This window comes from Garra rufa, chromosome 1 (assembly GCF_049309525.1).
Source record: "Garra rufa chromosome 1, GarRuf1.0, whole genome shotgun sequence".
Classification (NCBI taxonomy): Eukaryota; Metazoa; Chordata; class Actinopteri; order Cypriniformes; family Cyprinidae; genus Garra; species Garra rufa.
The window spans coordinates 27,728,894-27,744,955 of NC_133361.1; positions in this window are offsets into that span (position 1 = coordinate 27,728,894).

Sequence of the window (16,062 nt, forward strand, 5' to 3'; positions counted from 1 at the left end):
AACTTTTCTTCTGCTCTTGATCTTGATCTGTAACACGAAGAGCCCTATCATACACCCGCTGCAATGCGATGCCATGCGCGACGCAAGTGTTTTTGCTAGTTTCAGCCCGACAGTTATTTTCACGTCCAGCTATTTTAAGGCAACTGAAATCGATTGTGCCATTGACCAACTAAAACCTGGTCTAAAGTCAAAAGTGCAGTATTTATTTATTTATTTAAAGGGTGCTTTAGTAATATGCGTCTATAGGAAGCAACACACGAACATGCCAAATATTAAAAATGAAAAGGATTACAGTATAAAAGATTATTATTGTGTACATGGAGAAGCGTTGAGTCTTTGCTCTTGCAAATTCCGCCATGTGAATGGCGAATCCGCCATGGTGCAAGCGCAACTGGCTTTTAAAAGGAATGGGAGATGAGACTCTAATTAGTTTATTGCACATTACACCCAAAACACACACATGACTGATTAAAGGAGAAGTTAAATTCCAGAACAAAAATTTACAGATAATTTACTCACCCACTTGTCATCCATGATGTTCATGTCTTTCTTTCTTTAGTCGTAAAAAAAAATTCAGGAATGTTCTCCATATAGTGGACTTCTATGGTGCCCACAAATTTGAACTTCCAAAATGCAGATTCAATGCGGCTTCAAAGGGTGATCCAGCTGAGGAAGAAGGGTCTTATCTAGCTAAATTTCTAAAAAAAAAAAAAAAAATTACAATTTATATACTTTGTAACCTCTTGTCTAGCTCTGTATGAACTCTGTGTATTCCGGTTTAAGACAGTTAGGTTATGTTGAAAAACTCCCATCTCATTTTTTCCTCCAACTTCAAAATTGTCCTACATCACTGTTTTACGTTGTTTTGTAAAGGGTGTTTGAACCTCCTTGGACGTTCACTTTGTAAACACTGGGTTGGTACTTCTGCAGCAATGTAGGACGATTTTGAAGTTGGAGTACAAAATGTGATGTTTTTCGACATACCCTATGTATTAAACCAGAATGCACAGACTTCATGGAGACCTAGACAAGGTTAAAAAAGTATATATATATATATATATATATATATATATATATATATATATATAAATTTTTTTAAAGATAAATAACCAATTGTTTCACTAGATAAGACCCTACTTCCTCGATTGGGATTCATCTAGAGCCCTTTAAAGCTGCATTTAAACTACATTTTGGAAGTTCACTTGTGGGCACAATTGAAGTCCACTATATGGAGAAAAATCCTGAAGTGTTCACTTCGAAAAACATAATTTCTTTATGACTGAAGAATGAAAGATATGAACATTTTGGATGACAAGGAGGCAAGTAAATTATCTGTAAATTTTTGTTCTGGAAGTGAACTTGTCCTTTAACAGAATAGTTACAAGCCTTTTGGACCATGCGTCTGGCGTGCAGACGTTTTTTTCTGCTGTTAAACAAGAAAAAGTGGATTCGGACACGCCCTAAGTGCACTTGTGCCATGCGCTTAGATCCGTAAAATAGGGCCCACTATCATTTTGGACACTGCTGAGTGAACTGTTCTTAAGTGCAGGTGGAGTGTCTCTTTTTTTGCCAATCATGTCCTCCAACTTGATCTTGTGGGACAGTAGTAGCTACACACTGCGTCATTGTCTTTTCCCATCTTTTTCCCAACCAGCTACTGATGCAGGATTATTTACAACAGTATCTTATGTGTAGTATCAACATTACATTTTTAAAGTATTATTGTCAATAAGGTATATTGCGAACCTCTACCCTTGTGAAAAAGTACACTTTAGGATACTTTAAAGTACTTATTACGGGAATAATATACTTTTGAATTTTAGAGTGACTTAAAGTAGAACTTAATGGATTAGTTCACTCCTGAATAATTTACTCACCCCCATATCATTCAAGATGTTTATGCCTTTCTTCAGTCGAAAAGAAATTAAGGTTTTTGAGGAAAACATTCCAGGATTTGTCTCCATATAGTGGATTTCAGTGGAACCCAAATTGCAGTGTCAGTGCAGCTTCACAGGACTCTACACGATCCCAGGAATAAGGATATTGTCTAGCAAAACAATCGTTAATTTTATTAAAAAAAAAAAAAAAAAAAATATTATGTATTGACATACACATTATGTTATCATTATGTAATATGAAATCTAATGCTAACCTAAATCTAACCTAATCTAATAAAAAAGTAGAGTAGGGTGAAAAACTCCATCTCATTTTCTCCTCCAACTTCCAAATCAAACATCATTGTTTTACCTTTTTTGTAAAGGGTGTTTGATTTTCTTTGGACGTTTGTTTTGTTAACACTCAGTTCGTACTTCAGCCTATATATGTCATACGTGACCAAGTTGTGGACGTAGAGCTAGTGCAAAATGAACATTTGTGGTTAAAAAGTATACAATTTTTAAAGTATTTATGCAAGTCATTTTTTTTCTTAATGTTTGGAAACAATAAAAAGTATCTTAACAAAAAGTATATAATTTTAAAAATAATTTTGTTGTATAAAATGACCGATAATTTTGCTAGATAAGACCCTTATTCCTCAGCTGGGATCGTGTAGAGCCCCAGAAGCTGCATTAAATCTGCAATTTGGACCTTCAACCCGATGATCCCCATTGTAGTCCACTATATGAAGAAAAATCTTGGAATGTTTTTCTCACATCTTAAATGACATGAAGGTAAATTATCAGGATTTTTTTTTCATTCTGGAGTGAACTAATCCTTTAAGTGCATTTTTATATGTAATTTCATAATTACTTCTATTGTCCTTGAAATATGGTATTGCAGAATGTGCTGACAAGTATTTATGGTAAACTAAAATATACTATACTGGCATTTCTACTGAAACGTTTATGTCAGGCATTTAAACGTATGTGTGATGACATATTTGTAATGAAGACGTTGCAGTTTAGTACATTTAAAATATGTTAACTACACACACTATATTTAAAATTATAATTAAGTACTTTACATGTGCTTTAGTGTTAGTCAACACATCAAGTGTACTTTGTTAAATGAAAAAAGTAATTTAAAAGTGAAAATTGACATTATTGCAAAGTACACTTTTTAAAAGTAAAAAGTTTTTACCAGATTAAAACAGCTTAAAACCACAAGTCATTTTAACTTATTACAATAAAAATGAGTTGATTTAACTTGTGAGCTGAAATGACTTAAGTTGATTTAACTTAAAATTTTAAGGCAGCTGCTAAACTTAACTTTTACAGTGTAGTAAGAAACCTATGTTCTTGAAAGGGCATGTTGAAGGCCGACAAAGAAGAGAAGAAATCTTTGAATAAAGTCATTATTTTTGTTTTCTTTGCGCACAAAAATTATTCTCGTAGCTTTATAAAATTACAGTTAAACAACTGATGTCACATGGACCATTTTAATAATGTCCTTACTACCTTTCTAGGTCTTAAACATGTCATTTGCAATGCTGTCTGTGCAGAAATGGGTCAGAAAGCTCTTGGATTTCATCAAAAATTTCTTAATTTGTGTTCTGAAGATGAACTAAAGTCTTAAGGGATTTGGAATGACATGAGGGTGAGTAATTAATGACAGAATTTTCATTTTTGGGTGAAATACTAGGCTGAATAATAAAAAAGACAGTATTGTAAATGCATAAACAACAGCAGAAGTGTGATTTACCACCCTAACACATGGAACGAACACTAGGCAAAATATTGCATTGGTGTATTGTCAAGAAGCAGATGATTTGAAGCCAAAAATATCATAGTTCCTTAAGTTTACTGGGCACACAGCCATTGACGCCAACAACAAAAAGTTAATAAGCCTAAGCGTGCGCGATTATATGCTTAGTTGCGTTGTATTATTTGCATTAGCATAGTTTTTCCTCGCTGTCTGTGACCGTATCAGACCTGTGACCCCCCTTTTTGCATTGTCATCTGCAACAGTGCTTGTAGACACAGTGAGATCAGAACATAACAGGAATTGTTTGACATAATCAGCACACTTATTTTGGAAGCGAATGATTTCAGAATGAGTCACTAAGTCTGCAGTAAGATCACGGTTTGCTTCTTAAAGTCTGCAGCGGTAAGCGGTGATGCCGGCTCATGCGTGAGGAGGAGGCAGATGCTCACTTGATTGTGTTTCTCTGAAAGCACTGACATGTTGCATCCTCCGAGCAGTATTTGCTCAAGCCTCCCCCCTCACAGCGCCCTCCCGAGCCCCCAAGGGAATGGTTGAGAGGAGCGGCACTGGCCCGCATCTGTCACGGGGCAGCTGTTGGTCACTTAATGGAATTTGTCCTGTCGCTGATGGGCCAGGGGCAGTGGGAGGTTGGGCTAATGACTCCTGAATCTGCTAAAATCTTGCCAATTACTCAGAGATAGTGAAATCCATACTGCCATTTTAGCTTCTACTGTCACATTCTCCTTAAAAGCTGATTAGTGATAAACCGTGATTGATAATGGTTATGGTATGTGCACTGTAGTCACACATTCCTGCATTTAACTTGTACAACATGACTATTTGTGAATTTGGACCACAAAACCAGTCATAAGAAGCATGGGTATATTTGTAGCAATAGCCAACAATACATTGTATGGTTCAAAATGATTGATTTTTCTTTTATGCTGAAAATCATTAGGATATTAAGTAAGGATCTTGTTCCATGAAGATATTTTGTAAATTTCCTACTGTAAATATATCAAAACTGATTTTTGACCATTGCTAAGAACTTCATTTGGACAACTTTAAAGGTGCTTTTCTCAATATTTAGATTCCACCAGATTCCAGATTCTCAAATAGTTGTATCTTGGCCAAATATGGTCTTATCGTAACAAAACCAAACATCAACAGAAAGCTTATTTATTATATATTTTAAATGACACATCACATTTTTTGCTGTAATTTAGAGAAATTATTCTCTGATTCCTGCCTATGCTTACTGAATTCACTGCATTTTGTAGCTTCACAGAAATAAAGAAGGCAATATTCAAACTTTAGTTGTCATAACTGGATATATGGCAGAGATTGAGTTCTCAATGTATGTGCAAGCTCCAGAAATTGGATAAAACCTATTTCTTATAGCTTCCCAGATTAAAATCAATGGGATTTATGATTTATGTAATATAGATGGACACACTTATTTATTTAGCTAAAGCTAATTTGTTTACCAAATAATGTTATTGTAAATCCCAATGCTCTAACTGTGTGGACCTTGTGACCTTGTAATTTATTAATTTATTTTTCTAATATCTGGAACCAGACATAAAGTGTCTAACATTTTTGAGGTTTTAAAAAAAATGTAAAATAATATTAATCGTATATATATATATGTGATATTTTAACTTATATTAATTCTAACATTTTTGAGGTTTAATAAATATTCTAATATATATGTCCTATGCTTTTCGATAAAAACATTTATTTCAAATATTTTTTGAAACGTGATCATTTTTTTCAGGATTCTTTGATGAATAAAAGGTAAAAAGAATTATTAAAAAAAAAAAAAGAGAATAAAAATTTACTGATCCCAAAATTTTAGATGGTAGTTTATATTGTTACAAAAGATTTCTATTTTAAATAAACGCTGTTCTTTTCAACTTTTTATTTGTATTTTTGATCAAATAAACACAGCATTGATGAGCATTAGAAACGCATTCAAAATAGCCCTACGTTAAAAATCTTACCGATCCCAAACTTTTGCCCAGGCAGTGTATGTATGTATGTATATATGTATGAATATATATTTATTAGGGCTGTCAAAATTAATGCGTTAATTAACGCAAATTCATTTGAACGGCACTAATTTTATTAACGTGCACGATTAACGCAGCGCGCATTTTCTGTTTGACCCACTACCTAGCCCATAGTTAAAGAAATGGATGCACAGTGTTGCCAACCTAGCGAAAAGTGTCTAGTAACAATACACAGACACATAATTGGACAAACCTAATATAGTTTCTGAGGCTCTCCGGTTTTGCCGAAACTCAGAAACGCGCTGCGAACACACGAACGCGCTGCATATAGCTCGGTCCACAACGGAAATGTTTCAGGGGGACCTCAAAAAGTGACGAACCCATCTGGGACCTGATTATTTGTTCAGTGGCTGTTGGTCAGAGCAGAGGTGTTATCGGTGAACTATTGCCTTTTAGTGATAGTATAGTATCACTTAAAAGTGATAGTGATATAAATAATCAGGTAATATAGTGATATAAATAATCAGGTCCCAGATGAGTTCGTCACTTTTTGAGGTCCCCCTGAAACATTTCCGTTGTGGACCGTGCTGTATGCCGCGCGTTTGTTAGTTTGCAGCGCCCTCGTGTGTTCGCAGCCCGTTTCTGAGTTTGGTTGTGTTGTGAGAATTTGCAGCGCGTTTCCGTATTTGTGTTTGCGTTGCGAGGATTTGCAGCGCCTGTGTTGCAAACTGATGAAGATGTTTTCTTAATTTGTTGTCGTTTTTTTCTGTTTGCATGCGTTTTCTTGTTTGCAGCGCATTGGCCTCTGTCGGCCACCGTATCACTGACTGCGGAGCACGTGCACAATCACAGACACGCGCCTGCAGCACTAACCGCTGGGGGAGGGGCTGCATTGTTTTCGCTGCAGGTACGCACACACACACAACCTAGTAGCGAGTAGGGCTGCACAATTAATCGAACGATGTTGTGAGGTGCGTTTAGTCAATGAAGCCGGTACTTTGATTAGTAGTAAATCTCCATCACGTGCGTTCAGCTGCGTTCAGCTGGAGCATTCAGAGGCGTAAATCACTGACAAGCTACGCCAAATCGCGCTCAAAATCGAATGCGATTTTGAACGTGATTTGGCGTAGCTTGTCAGTGATTTACGTCTCTGTGTATTAATTGCCGCTCCAGTTGAACGCACGTGATGGAGATTTACTACTAATCAAAGTACCGGCTTCATTGACTAAACGTGCCTCACAACATCGTTCGATTAATCGTGCAGCCCTAGTAGCGAGTCCTGCGCTTTCACTTTGACGAAGACAGAAAATGCACATATCGTAGGAACGTTATAACTTATTTTGTTTGCGGTTTTGAAACCGTGACTTTTTCAAACCGCGGTAAACCTTGAAACCGGTTATCATCCCATGCCTAGTATAAGGTACATTTAGAACAGATAAAAATGTGCGATTGATCGCGAGTTAACTCCATGATTGACAGCCCTTATATATATATATATATATATATATATATATATATATATATATATATACATACACACACACACACACACACACACACACACACACACACGTTGGGTTTACATGTTTTATGGGGACATAGGCGTAATGGTTTTTATACTGTACAAACCGTATTTTCTATGGCCCTACACCTACCCTACACCTAAACCTAGCCCTCACAGGAGATTGTGCATACTTTTACTTCCTCAAAAAAAACTCATTGTGCATGATTTATAAGCCTGTTTCCTCATGGGGACCTGAGAAATGTCCCCACAAGGTCAAAATCTACTGGTATTACTATCCTTGTGGGACATTTGGTCCCCACAACGTGATGAATACCAGGTACACACACACACACACACACACACACACACACACACACACACACACACACACACACACACACACACACACACACACACACACACACACACACACACACAAACACACAAACACACACAGAGAGAGAGAGAGAGTAAAATAAATAAATAAATGATATTATCCTTTGATTCTACAGATATGTAATATCTGGAACAAGACTTCTAACTGACTAACTAACTAATTACTAACATACATACATACATATATATATATATATATATATGCACACATATATACACACACATTTCTTTGATGGCAATTCATTTAATATCAAACTATGATATTACAAAACAGACTCTGAAACCTCTAAATAAATGTCAAAGAAACTCCATGTACACGTGGCAGGCTGATGCAAGTATTAAAGTAATGGGTTCCTTAGCAATTAAGCCACCATAAGTGCCTTCTCCTGCCTTCATTCCAGGACATTGTGTTTTAGAAAGCTTTTGTGTGTAACTCTTTGACTGTAAGACAATAAGCATTAAGCCACTAAGCATTACTCAGATTTGCACGACTCTGATTTTTCCCCCCTGACCTGCAGTAAACACCAACCCCCACAGCCCCACTCGCCATCCACGAGAGTTCAAGCAGCCAAATCAATGAGAAGAAAGAGAAGTGGGCCCTGTTCCTCCCTCTGCATCTGTCAAGGAGCAGCAGAGGGAGGGGGTTCACTCGTGGGATGGGGAAGGGAACAATATCAGTCCATCTGTCACAAACAGCCTCATCTCTGTTAAGATGAAATGTAGCTCCCAAGTAAATCAAACAGCGTGTTACTCGGTGCGCGTTATTGATGGATCGAGTCATAAAACTGATCAAAGCCAATGGCGGTCAATTTTTCCGAGCGCCCTGAGCTGACCGATCCGCTTAAATCAACCAGGGTCACGCAAAATGGCTGCACAAGGCCATGGATGCGTCATATATATGTCTGATTTGAGAAGGACGCTAAATTCTGAAGTGCTTTTTACCTGATAAAACCTCAGCAGCATGTAACACACCCAAGCCTGATGGTTTGTCTCATAAGTGGGATATTTACAGTCTCCCCTCCCCCTCCGAGGCCTCATCCTGCGCTCTCAGTGGCAGGTAGAGCTGCAATCTCAGTCATTCATATTTAATTCTAGCAGAGTTTCCGGCCAGACTAATGCGCTATTGATTGCAAGTCTCCCATTACAGTAGGGCGAGAGCAAAGCGGGAAGGGAAAGAGAAGGGAAAAGAATACCGAAGACCGAACACGGGCAGGCAGGAAGGAGAAAGACGAGGCGGTTCGCGAAAGACGATAAATCAGACACGAGCGGGGGTAGCTAGCGATCTGACATTTAAGAAATATGACCGTACTTTTAATAAATATAGAAAATGGATGGCGTGTGCGCAGCGTCGTGGAGTTTTCCGCTCTCGAATGCTCAAACGCAATTATTTTCAGGCCCGAATCTGTTGAGGAGGCCCAATTCCATTAAGGCCGGAGTCAGTCAGCAGCACATGTGTTGAATGCAAAAGCGTGCAAATGCATTTAAATGTAATTAAAGGTAAGTACGCTGACATGTTAGAGAGGGGCTTTGCTTTGCTTTCTTCAGCGCAGGGCGCATCTAGATGTGCTCATTTATGTGTTATGAGAGAGAGCCTGAATGCTTGTGCAAGTGGAAGAGATGGAAAAGGGAAAGAGGGCATTCTGGTGCTTTGTGTATTTAAGGTTTTCTCCCTGGATACCGACGCAGACGAGCCGAGATGAAAGATTAATAACCGAATCTCTATATTTAACAAGATCGGGTGTAAAACATGCTCCCTAGCAGACATGAGGCCTTCACTCCCACCCACGGCCACCGTCATATGAGCAAATGTATAGGCGAGGAGCTGGGAAATATCTGCCATGTTTATGCGCCTTTGTTGCGCCTCACGCGCTAACGTGTGCGTGCCAACACATGGCAAGCTGAGGAGAATCAATAAGTAAAAAGATGACAAGAAACGTCTAAGTCAGATTCTTCCTCCCACCAGCCTGTCTGCTCTAATAATAGCCCGGAGAAAACAGAAAGGCAGACGTGGAAAAACAAAGTGAGGGGGAGAAAATGCCAAATAATGCATGCGAGGCTGAATTAGGCCATTACCCGGCTAGAAAATGGCCCAGGACTATACTAGGAGTGGCTGGGAAGCGCGACCCCCGCCCTCTTGCTCCCACAAGCCCATGCCACCCTGAGGGGCTGGGTAGGGCTCGGAGCCCACTAAACGGTGGGAGCACAGGCCCAGAGCGCCCATCTCTAACTACTCTAATCTGATCAGACTCAGCAGCACTGACTCTCTCCTAAAAGCACAGCGAAATCACATCAGCCTCAAAAAGCAAAAAGCGCTCCGCTACGCGAAAGCTGCACTCTAAAACACATGCTGGGTTATTTTGACCCAACTGGTTGGGTTAAATGTTTTTACCTAACATGCTGGGTTGTTTTATTTAAGTCAGATAATGTTTAAAAATTATTATAATGCTGGCTTATATGAGCTAGAGATTCAAAATCAAATAGAATTATAGAAGCAACAGCAATATTCAAAACATGAATATTTATTATTAAGGAAGAACACCCATGGACAAAAATATAAGACAAATTGAATTTATTTGGGTGAACGCAGCATAGTTTGCAGCAATATTACATACATTTAAACTCATTTAACAAACATTTTAGAAATATAAAAATGTAACTTTTGAAAGTAGCATTTTATTTAGGTGTATTCAACTGTTCTCTGTAATCACTTTTCACCTGGTTCTTGTGCCGGTGTGTCACTGAAATCTGAGCCGGTGATGGGCTGCTGTTCGCCGGGACCTGTGAACCCCAGACAGCCTCCTGGCGTTTCACTAGTAGCTGAAAGATGCCGTGACTGGCTCCATAACCTGTCTATAAAAAAATGGTGTTGACATTAGAGAACATATTTTAACTTCAAATTAACTTCAATTTAAATTAAAATTAAAATTAGTTTGTTATGCAAGGCAAAAGGCGTTTCCATCGTGTAAAACAACTGCTGCTCACGCAGCTGACTGGCATCTCGTCCTTGTATGTTGTGTTGCATAAAATAATATAATTTACAGCACAGTAAAGACTTTATATATGAAATGAAATGTACACAAACCTTTATTTCCGCGGTAACACTTTACAATAAAGTTTATTAGTTAAACATTAGTTAAATGTACTAACTAACATGAACTAACCATGAGCAATACGTTTGTTACTGTATTTACTAATCTTCATTAAAGTTAGTTAACGAAAATACAGTTGTTCATTGTTTGTTCATGTTAGTTCACACTGCATTAACTAATGTTAACAAGATTTTAGTAATGTATTAGTAAATGTTGAAATTAACATTAACAAAGATTAATAGATGCTGTATAAGTGTAGTTCATTATTAGTTCATGTTAACTAATGTGGTTAACTAATGTTAACTAAAGAACCTTATTGTAAAGTGTTACCATTTTCGCTAAAGAAGTGCACCAAATCGGTGGCGCTGAGAACTACTCTCTCCTGTAGAGGATGCAAAAAGCCCACGCTCTGACTGTAACTCAACTGTAACTCTACCCAATGGCTGGGTAGAAAAAATAACCCAGCTTTAAAAAGCAGCTTAGTTACAGAAAAACTACCCAGCACCTGGGTAAAAATATTAATAATAACCCAATAAAATGACCCAACTAGCTGAACCCAGCATTTGGGTTAAAAAATAACCTAGCATTTTGTAGATGCAAAAAAATTTACCCAGCACATGGGTAAAAATAGTAAAAAAAAAAAAAAAAAAAAAAAAAAAAAAATAACCTACTAAAATGACCCAACTAGCTGAACCCAGCATTTGGATTAAAAAAATAACCCAGCACTTTTTAGAGTGCAGAAAAACTACCCAGCACCTTGGTAAAAATCTAAAAACAAAAAACAAAAAAACAACCCAACAGGCTGAACCCAGCATTTGGGTTAAAAAAAATAAACCCACCACTTTTTAGAGTGCAGAAAAACTACCCAGCACCTTGGTATAAATCTAAAAAAAAAAAACAACCCAACAGGCTGAACCCAGCATTTGGGTTAAAAAAAATAAACCCAGCACTTTTTAGAGTGCAGAAAAATGACCCAGCACCTGGGTAAAAATCTAAAAAAACAACCCAATAAAATGACCCAACAAGCAGAACCCAGCATTTGGGTTACAAAAAATAGCCCAGCACTTTTTAGAGTGCAGAAAAACTACCCAGCACCTTGGTAAAAATCTTAAAAAAAAAAAAAAAAAAAAAACACCAACCCAACAGGCTGAACCCAGCATTTGGGTTAAAAAAAAATAAACCCAGCACTTTTTAGAGTGCAGAAAAACTACCCAGCACCTTGGTAAAAATCTTAAAAAAAAAAAAAAAAAAAAAACACCAACCCAACAGGCTGAACCCAGCATTTGGGTTAAAAAAAAATAAACCCAGCACTTTTTAGAGTGCAGAAAAACTACCCAGCACCTTGGTATAAATCTAAAAAAAAAAAAACAACCCAACAGGCTGAACCCAGCATTTGGGTTAAAAAAAATAAACCCAGCACTTTTTAGAGTGCAGAAAAATGACCCAGCACCTTGGTAAAAAATCTAAAAAAACAACCCAATAAAATGACCCAACAAGCAGAACCCAGCATTTGGGTTACAAAAAATAGCCCAGCACTTTTTAGAGTGCAGTAAAACTACCCAGCACCTGGGTAAAATATCAAAAAACAACCCAATAGGCTGAACCAGTATTTGGGGTAAAATAATAATCCAGCATTTTTTAGAGTGTGCTGTGTCGTTCGTAATGCATGAGCAGTAGTAGGTTATATGTGGTAAATGAAAATGAGGTTGCAGACAACAACGAAGGGAGATGGTGGACATGCAAAGAATTTTTTATTAATTATGGGTGTTTATTATAACCGCCTAATCTTGTAAGCATTCTTATCACACCTCATCATGAATGTGCTAAAGTGCTAAAGAGAACGCCAACAAACATGTCCAAATCCCGCTTTCATTTTGCAAATTGTTGCTTGTGAACAAGGTAAACAACTGCACTTAATCTAATTTGGTTATTATATTAAATTAACAGATACAGAAAGTATCAAAGAACACTGAATGCTCAGTGTGCCTCAAGGTGTGACATGAATGATGACTATATTTATTAGTGGGTCCAAAAGTCTGAGACAGTGCTAATGAAAACCGTTCCTTGATAGATCAAATATTTACATACACTTGCAGAATCTGCAAAATGGTAATTATTTTACCAAAACAAGTGGGATAATACAAAATGCATGTTATTTTTTATTTATTTAGTTACATTTGTAAAACTGATTTTAAAAATAAAAAATGTTTAAAAGTTTACATAAACTTGATTCTTAATACTGTGTTGTTGCCTGAATGATTTTTGTTTAGTGATAGTTGTTCATGAGTCCCTTGTTTGTCCTGAACTGTTAAACTACCCGCTGTTCTTCAGGAAAATTCATCAGGTCCCACATATTCTTTGGTTTTTAAGCATTTTTGTGTATTTGAACCCTTTCCAACAATGACTGTAGGATTTTGAGAGCCATCTTTTCACACTGAGGACAACTGAGGGACTCGTGTGCAACTATTACAGAAGGTTCAAACGCTCACTGATGCTCCAGAAGGAAAGAACGATGCATTTAGAGCCGGGGGTGAAAACTTTTGAACAGAATGAAGCTGTGTACATTTTTCTTGTTTTGTGTAAATATTATATTTTTTTCATTTAGTACTGCCCTTCAGTAACTACAGAAGATACTTACATGTTTCCCAGAAGACAAAAAAAGTGAAATTTACCCTGATCTTCAAATTCAAAAAGTTTGTCAGTTACATTATATAACACCTCTTTGCATGCAAATTAAAAAACACCTCAGATGTTCAAGTGCTCTCATACTTTTGGACCCCACTCCACATATTTAAGATGCACTTTGACTAGTCTGATTTACACCTTGCACATTGTTGTAGGTGTCGCCAGTTACATATAAACTCAACATCACTGCATTCTATGAGTCAGGACCCTTCATGAAATACTGTCATAACAAATGCCAAACAGTGTATTGACTATGATTATATGAGCCGTCACGCTCAGCATAGCTGGGTAATGAGATTCCTCTTCATTATATGTTCTTACATCCCGAGCTACCGCTTTCAATACGTGAGCAGGGGTCCAAATCATGCTGAAATGTTGTACTCAAGTAGAGTTGCTATTAATTCATAAGACGTCTGTAGAAGAGGTAGAACTAATATTGAAGCACTGCAAAAAAGCACAGGAATAAATATTTGAGAACATGCATGAGTGTTCTACAGTGGTCATGATACTGATGACACTGAAATGAAATAGAAATCATTAAACTGATTTCAGAGCAGTGCACGGCGAAGGATATTCATTTTTCATTTACATTTGCCTGACATTTTCATTTATAGTGACCTGTCATGCGTACATGGTGCTCATTCAACTATAGAAATGTAGTTATTATTGATAAAATCCCTAGCTCAAGTAGTACAGCAATATTACATTTTTATATTTATTTTAATTTGCATCATAGTTAAAATAAATGTATATATTTATGTTTAGTTTTGTGTGTTAATATCACTAATTCAGCTATACAGCATTGTGATAACAATATTAAGAAATTAATACATTGTTTATATGTTTGCATTGTCATTGTTAAATTTTTTTTAAATTAATTTAGTTATTTATTTAAGCTCGCTTTTTTTGTGTGTTGTTAATATCCCTAATTCAGCTAGTACAGCATGGTGATAAACAATATTTATTACATTGTTATATTTATTTATTGATTTTAATTTGCAGTATCATGGTTAAAGGGATATATTTATTTATCTTTTGTGTGTTAATATTCTTAATTCAGCCAGTACAGCATGGTGATAAACAATATTAATATTTATTACATTGTTATTTTTATTTATTTATTTATTTTAATTAGCATTATTATGGCTATGAAATTTATTTATTTATTTATTTATTTAATGTTTTGTGTTAATATCTCTAATTCAACTAGTACAGCATGGTGATAATATTAATATATTACATTTTTATATTTATTTATTTTAATTTGCATTATTATGGTTAACAGAATACATTTATTTATTTTATTTATATTTTATGTGTTAGCATCCCCAGTTCAGCTAGTAAAGCATTGTGAAAACAATATCAATATATTACATTTTCATTTATTTTAAAAATACATTTATTTTTTTATTTTATTTAGCATGTTAATATTCCTAATCCAACTAGTACAGCATGGTGATAACAATATTAATATATTTATAAAATTTTATCATTTATTCATTCATTTATTTATGTTTTCTTTTGTGTTATGAATATATTTATTAAATTTTTATATTTATTTTCATTTGCAATATTATGGTTAACAGAATACATGTATTTTTTAATTTATTCATTAATTAATTAATTTATTTAGCGTGTTATATTTTATATATATATATATTTTTTTTTTATATTATACATGCATTATGGTTAAAAATACATTTTTATTTTATTTTGCATGTTAATTTCTCTAATTCAGCTATGCAGCAAGGTGATAACAATATTAATATATTTATTACAATTTTAAATGTATTTATTTTAATTTGTACTATCATGGTTAAAACAATACAAATTTATTTAAGAATACATATTTATTTTCTATCCATCCGTCCATCCGTCCGTCTATTTTGTGCATTAATATCCCTCAGCTAGTATGGCATGGTAGCAATATTAATATATATTTATTAAATTTGTACATTGTCTATTTATTTTAATTTGCACCTTTCAATGTAGTAACATAATGTTTCACATTATATTTAAATGAAATCATATACAAATATTTCCACTGAAATTACTTTAAAAACACAGATCCAGAAAGCGAAAACTAAAGCCTATTTATGACCATACAAAATGGAAATGGATGGTGTACAGTATAATGTTTTGCAGTGTACATATGTATTTTCATTTGTATATGGTAATGAAGACATTTTAAGGTATGGAGCTTTATAGAAGCTATTTTAAAATACTGCCAACTGAAAATACAAATCCAGGAGAAAATCGTCTTTAACACAGACATTAGAGCCATTCTAATCCGTTACCTCAGACCATAATAAGCGGAATAACACTAGCTGTAGCAATGGAACACATCTGTTTCACACAATCATATCTCCTGCGCTGGTGCTAAGTAGATTCAGTGCGATCATAACATGCTTTCTTCCCATAAATGTAAATCCACAATTTGCAAATGTAAAACAGACATTTTTGAGTTATTAGATAAAACACACACACACACAAGTGCATAGTCGCCTGTTTCCTCCACCAGCAACAGCCACATTTGGATGGCCATAAAAAAGTGACTAAAATCAATGATCATTGAAAGAGCAAAAGAGAGCCTTAAAGTCTCTTATGCTGTAATGCCACGGGGGACAAAAGCGCCAGTCTCTTAATCGGCTCTTCTGGAGGGGCTCCTGAACATTAAAAATCATCAGTGAAAATTACTGAAAGAGCTTCAAGCAACTGCCATGCTTGATCCTCT